Below are 6,157 nucleotides of genomic sequence, written 5' to 3'. Positions count from 1 at the left end.
CCAACAACCCCCCAGGGCTCTGCCCCCCACCTGCTCCAAGACCCACAACAACCCCCCAGGGCTCTGCCCCGACCTGTTCCAGGACCCCCAACAACCCCCCAGGGCTCTGCCCCCCACCTGCTCCAGGACCCACAACAACTCCCCAGGACTCTGCCCCCCACCTGCTCCAGGACCCCCAACAACCCCCCAGGGCTCTGCCCCCCACCTGCTCCAGGACCCTCAACAACCCCCCGGGGCTGAGCCCCCCACCTGCTCCAGGACCCCCAACAACCCCCCAAGGCTCTGCCCCCCACCTGCCCCAGGACCCCCAATAATCCCCCAAGGCTCTACCCCCACCTGCCCTGGGCCCCCCCCCAGGGCTCTGCCCCCACCTGCTCCAGGACCCCCAACAACCCCCAAGGGCTCTGCCCCCCACCTGCCCCAGGACCCCCAATAACCCCCCAGGGCTCTGCCCCCACCTGCCCTGCGCCCCCCCGGGTCTCTGCCCCCCACCTGCCGCCCCGTGCCCAGCCCCCCCACCCCGTGCCCACCCCCCACCGTCCCCGCCCGCCCCGGGGGGTCTCGGCCCCTGATAAAGCCCGGCCCGACCTGGCGCCTTCGTGTCGATGCCCCGCGGGGACCAGACGGGGCTTTGGGGTAGGGGGTGGGCACGGGCTGAGCCGGGCTCAGCTGGGCCGGGCCTGGCAGAGCTGAACCGGGACGGGCAGAGCTGAGCCGGGACGAGCGGAGCTGAACCGAACCGAAGTGAACCGGGACTGGCGCAGCTGAACCGGGACTGGCGGCGCTGAACCGGGACGGGCTGAGCTGAGCCGGGACGAGCTGAGCTGAACCGAAGTGAACCGAGACGGGGTGGGCAGAGCTCAACTGAACCGGGACGGGACAGGCAGAGCCGAACCGGGACGGGCAGAGCCGAACCGAAGTGAACCGGGACTGGCGGAGCTGAACCGGAGCGGGACGAGTAGAGCTGAACTGAGCGGAACCGAACGCGGACGGGACGGGAAGAGCTGAACTGAACCGGGACAGGCAGAACCGAATCGATCCGGGACGGGACTGGCGGAGCCGAGCTGAGCCGACTTTTGCCGAACCGAGCCGAACAGTGCTGAACCCAAAGACCCGACCCGAACAGACACGAACCGAGCCGACCCGAGCGGGGCCGGGACGGGCAGAGCTGAACCGGGACTGACGGAGCCGAACCGAACTGAACCGGGACGAGCAGAGCTGAACTGAACCGGGACGGGACGGGCAGAGCCGAGCTGAGCCGACTTTTGCCGAACCGAGCCGAACGGTACCGAGCCCAGAGACCCGACTCGAGCCGAGCCGAATAGATTCGAGCCGAACCGAGCGGGGCCCGGGCGGGGAGAGCTGAACCGGGACTAACAGAGCCGAATCGGGACGGGACAGGCAGAGCCGAGCCGAACCGAGCCGAACCGGGCCATGGCGGGGGCCCGGCCGGGCCGGCAGCGGTACCGCCGGCACCCCAAGCCCCCCTACTCCTACCTGGCGCTCATCGCCCTCGTTATCCGCGCCGCTCCCGGCCGCCGCCTCAAACTCGCCCAGGTACCGACCCCCCGGGACCCCCCCACCCACCTACGGGACCCCCGACCCATCGGTCCCCAACGACCCCTCGGTTCGGAACCCGGCACCCCCATCCCGGCACCCCCGGGACCCCCCGGGACCCCCCGGGATCCCCCGGCATCCCGGACCCACCGGCCGCCCCGTCGGAGCGGTGCCCGCGAAGGGACACGGGTGTGGGGCCGGGACTGGGACGGACTGGGAGCACTGGGGTGAGGGACTGGGATGGACTGGGAGCACTGGGGTGAGGGACTGGGATGGACTGGGAGCACTGGAGTGAGGGACTGGGATGGACTGTGAGCACTGGGGTGAGGGACTGGAACGGACTGGGAGCACTGGGGTGAGGGACTGGGATGGACTGGGAGCACTGGGGTGAGGGACTGGGGTGTAGTGGGAACTGCTGAGTGTGGGACTGGGATGGACTGGGAGCACTGGGGTGAGGGACTGGGATGGACTGGGAGCACTGGAATGCAGAGCTGGGGACTGGGACGGACTGGGAGCACTGGGGTGTGGGACTGGGATGGACTGGGAGCACTGGGATGCAGAGCTGGGGACTGGGACGGACTGGGAGCACTGGGGTGAGGGACTGGGATGGACTGGGAGCACTGGGGTGAGGGACTGGGATGGACTGGGAGCACTGGGTGGCACTGGGGTGAGGGACTGGGATGGACTGGGAGCACGGGGGTGTGGGACTTGGGCACTGGTCTGTACTGGGAGCTCTGGGATGCCTTACTGGGCCATACTGGTTTGTATTGGGAGCACTGGGGTGACGTGTTGGGCCATACTGGTCTGTACTGGGAGCACTGGGGTCCTGTGTGGGTGCTGTGGGTGTTGTGGGTTCCATGGGTGCTGTGGGTGCTCTGTGGGTTCTCTGAGTGCTGTGTGGGTGCTGTGGGTGCTCTGCAGGTGCTGTGTGGATTCTGTGGGTGCTGTGTGGGTTCTGTGGGTGCTGTGAGTTTCATGGGTTCCGTGGGTGCTGTGTGGGTGCTGTGTGGGTGTTGTGTGGGTTCTGTGGGTGCTGTGTGGGTGCTGTGGGTTCTGTGGGTACTGTGTGGGTTCTGTGGGTTCCGTGGGTGCTATGGGTTCTGTGTGCGTTCGTATGGGTGCTGTGGGTGCTGTGTGGGTTCCGTGGGTTCTGTGGGTGCTGTGTGGGTTCCGTGGGTTCCGTGGGTGCTGTGTGGGTGCTGTGGGTTCTGTGGGTGCTGTGTGGGGTTCTGTGGGTTCCGTGGGTGCTATGGGTTCTGTGTGGGTTTGTGTGGGTGCTGTGAGTGCTGTGTGGGTTCCGTGGGTTCCGTGGGTGCTGTGTGGGTGCTGTGGGTTCCGTGGGTGCTGTGGGTGCTGTGTGGGTGCTGTGTGGGTGCTGTGTGGGTTCCGTGGGTGCTGTGTGGGTGCTGTGGGTTCTGTGGGTGCTGTGGGTGCTGTGTGGGTGCTGTGTGGGTTCCATGGGTGCTGTGTGGGTGCTGTGGGTTCTGTGGGTGCTGTGTGGGGTTCTGTGGGTTCCGTGGGTGCTATGGGTTCTGTGTGGGTTTGTGTGGGTGCTGTGAGTGCTGTGTGGGTTCCGTGGGTGCTGTGGGTGCTGTGTGGGTGCTGTGTGGATGCTGTGTGGGTTCTGTGGGCTCCATGGGTGCTGTGGATGCTGTGGGTGCTGTGGTTCCGTGGGTGCTATATGGGTGCTGTATGGGTGCTGTGTGGCTTCTCTGGCTTCCATGGGTGCTGTGTGAGTGCTGTGGGTGCTGTGTGGGTGCTGCGGGTTCTGTGGGTGCTGTGTGGGTTCTGTGGGTTCTGTGGGTGCTGTGTGGGTTCCGTGGGTGCTGTGTGGGTTCCGTGGGTTCTGTGGGTGCTGTGTGGGTTCCGTGGGTGCTGTGTGGGTTCTGTGGGTTCTGTGGGTGCTGTGTGGATGCTGTGTGGGTTCTGTGGGTGCTGTGTGGGTTCTGCGGGTTCTGTGGGTGCTGTGGGTGCTGTGTGGGTGCTGTGTGGGTTCCGTGGGTGCTGTGTGGGTTCTGTGGGTTCTGTGGGTGCTGTGTGGATGCTGTGTGGGTTCTGTGGGTGCTGTGTGGGTTCTGCGGGTTCTGTGGGTGCTGTGGGTGCTGTGTGGGTGCTGTGTGGGTTCCGTGGGTGCTGTGTGGGTTCCGTGGGTTCTGTGGGTGCTGTGTGGGTTCCGTGGGTGCTGTGTGGGTGCTGTGGGTTCTGTGGGTGCTGTGTGGATGCTGTGTGGGTTCTGTGGGTGCTGTGTGGGTTCTGCGGGTTCTGTGGGTGCTGTGTGGGTTCTGTGGGTGCTGTGGGTGCTGTGTGGGTTTTGTGGGTGCTGTGGGTTCTGTGGGTGCTGTGTGAGTGCTGTGGGTGCTGTGTGGGTTCTGTGGGTTCTGTGGGTGCTGTGGGTGCTGTGTGAGTGCTGTGGGTGCTGTGTGGGTTCTGTGGGTGCTGTGTGGGTGCTGCCCCCCCCAAATCTGCCGTGCCCCCCCAGATCATCCAGGCCATCAGCCGCCTCTTCCCGTTCTTCGGGGGGGGCTACCAGGGCTGGAAGGACTCGATCCGCCACAACCTCTCCTCCAACCCCTGCTTCGCCAAGGTGGGGGGGACACCCCGCAAAGTGGGGGGCACTCGGGGTGGGGGGGGGTCCATTGGGTTGGGGGGGCAGCAGAACTGGGGGTCATTGGGGATGGGGGCGCTGGGATGGGGCTGGGATGGGGGGGAGTCCATGAGATGGGGGGGACACAACTGGGAATGGGGGGATCAGGGGGGGCAGGAGGCTTGGGGGACCCCCTGGGATGGAGCAGCTTAACTGGGGGTCCCTGGGATGGGGGGGGGACAGAGCAGGAGGTTGGGGGGTCCCTGGGTTTGTGGGGGACGTGACTGGGTGGGTGGCAGATGGGGGGGTCACTGGGGGGGCAGGAGGTTTGGGGGACCCCCTGGGATGGGGCAGCTTAACTGGGGGTCCCTGGGATGGGGGGAACACCCTGGGGGGGGGGCAGAGGGGTGGGCGACCCTTGGGATGGGGACCCTGGAGACAGGGCAGGGGGTGGGGGGTACCCTCAAGGGCCTTGGGATTAGGATGGATATGGGGGGGCCCCTTGAGGGGTGACAGAGTTGGATGGGTCCCCCCAGGTCCCTTGGGATGGTTGGGGGTCCCTGGGGATGGAGCAGGGGGGCACTGGGGGAGGGTCCTTGGGGTGCAGGGGGGGTCCTGTCAATATGGGGGGGGCTGGGGATGGGACAGGGGATGGGGGGGGTCCTGGGATGGGGTGCAGCAGGTTTGGGGGGATCACCTGGGATGGGGCAGCTTAATTGGGGGTGTCTGGGGGTGGGGGGCTCTGGGGACAGGGCAGGAGGTTTGGGGGTCCCTGGGGTGGGGGAGACAGGACTGGGGATGGGGATGGGGATGGGGATGGGGGGGTCATAGGGGTTTGGGGGGATCCCATGGGATGGGGCAGCTGGGATGGGGGGAACACCCTGGGGGGGGCATAGGGGTGGGGAACCCTCGGGATGGGGTCCCTGGGGATGGGGGGGTTGGGGTGGGGGTCCCGTGGGATGGGGTCCCTGGGGACAGGGCAGGGGGTGGGGGGTTCCCTCAAGATGGGGGGGCTTTGGGGTGGGGGCAGGTCATGGGGGGGGGTCCCTTGGGGTTCAAGGGGGGTCCTGTCAATATGGGGGGGCCCTGGGGATGGGAAAGGGGCTGGGGGGGATCCTGAGGTGGGGTGCAGCAAATTTGGGGGGATCCCCTGGGATGGGGCAGCTGGGATGGGGATCCCAGGGTCTGGAGGGGTCTGGGTGCCCCTCCCGGGGTGCAGCCATAGCCGGGGGGGTCCCATTATCCCCCGTGTGTCCCCCCCCACCCCATCAGGTGCTGAAGGACCCGGCCAAGCCCAAGGCCAAGGGCAACTACTGGACGGTGGACGTGAGCCGCATCCCCCCCGAGGCGCTCAAGCTGCAGAACACGGCGGTGGCGCGGGGGGGGGCGGCCGCCTTCGCACGGGACCTGGCCCCCTTCATCCTGCGGGGACACCCCTACCCCCCCCGCGCCCCCCCGGAGCCCCCCGACCCCCCATCTCCATCCCCACCCCCCCCCAGCGCCCCTTTCTCCATCGAGCGCCTCCTGCAGGATCCGCCTCGGCCCTCCCCGCGGCACCCGCCGCCCCCCCCCGCCGTGGGGTGGTGGGACCCCCAACAACCCCCCCTCATGCTCCCCTTTCCCTGTTGCGTCTGCGCCCCCCCCCAGTGCTGGGGGGGCTCCCTCTGGGCTCCCCAACACCCCCCATTGAGCCTCTATGGGGTGTGAGGGGGGGACACCCCGAATTAGTGCAATTGGGCTCCCCATAAGTTGGCGGGGTCCTGTCCCCCCTGTCACCCTCAGGGGGGTGACCATCATGGAGTGGGGGGGCTGTGCCCCCCCCAAATGTGGGGCTGAGCCCCCTCCCACGGTGTGGGGCTGGGAATAAAGGTGCTGAGGTGGAACTGGGGGGTGATGGTGTCTATGGGGGGGTCCCCCGGACGGGGACAGCGGTGGGGAGGGGACACTGCCCAGGGTCCCACGGCGGGCTGGTGTCACCCTGGGTGTCCCTGGGTGTGGTACGGGGTCCCTGGGGGG

This window comes from Patagioenas fasciata, chromosome 2, assembly GCF_037038585.1.
Source record: "Patagioenas fasciata isolate bPatFas1 chromosome 2, bPatFas1.hap1, whole genome shotgun sequence".
Lineage (NCBI taxonomy): Eukaryota > Metazoa > Chordata > Aves > Columbiformes > Columbidae > Patagioenas > Patagioenas fasciata.
Note: the sequence above shows the minus strand (reverse complement) of the source record.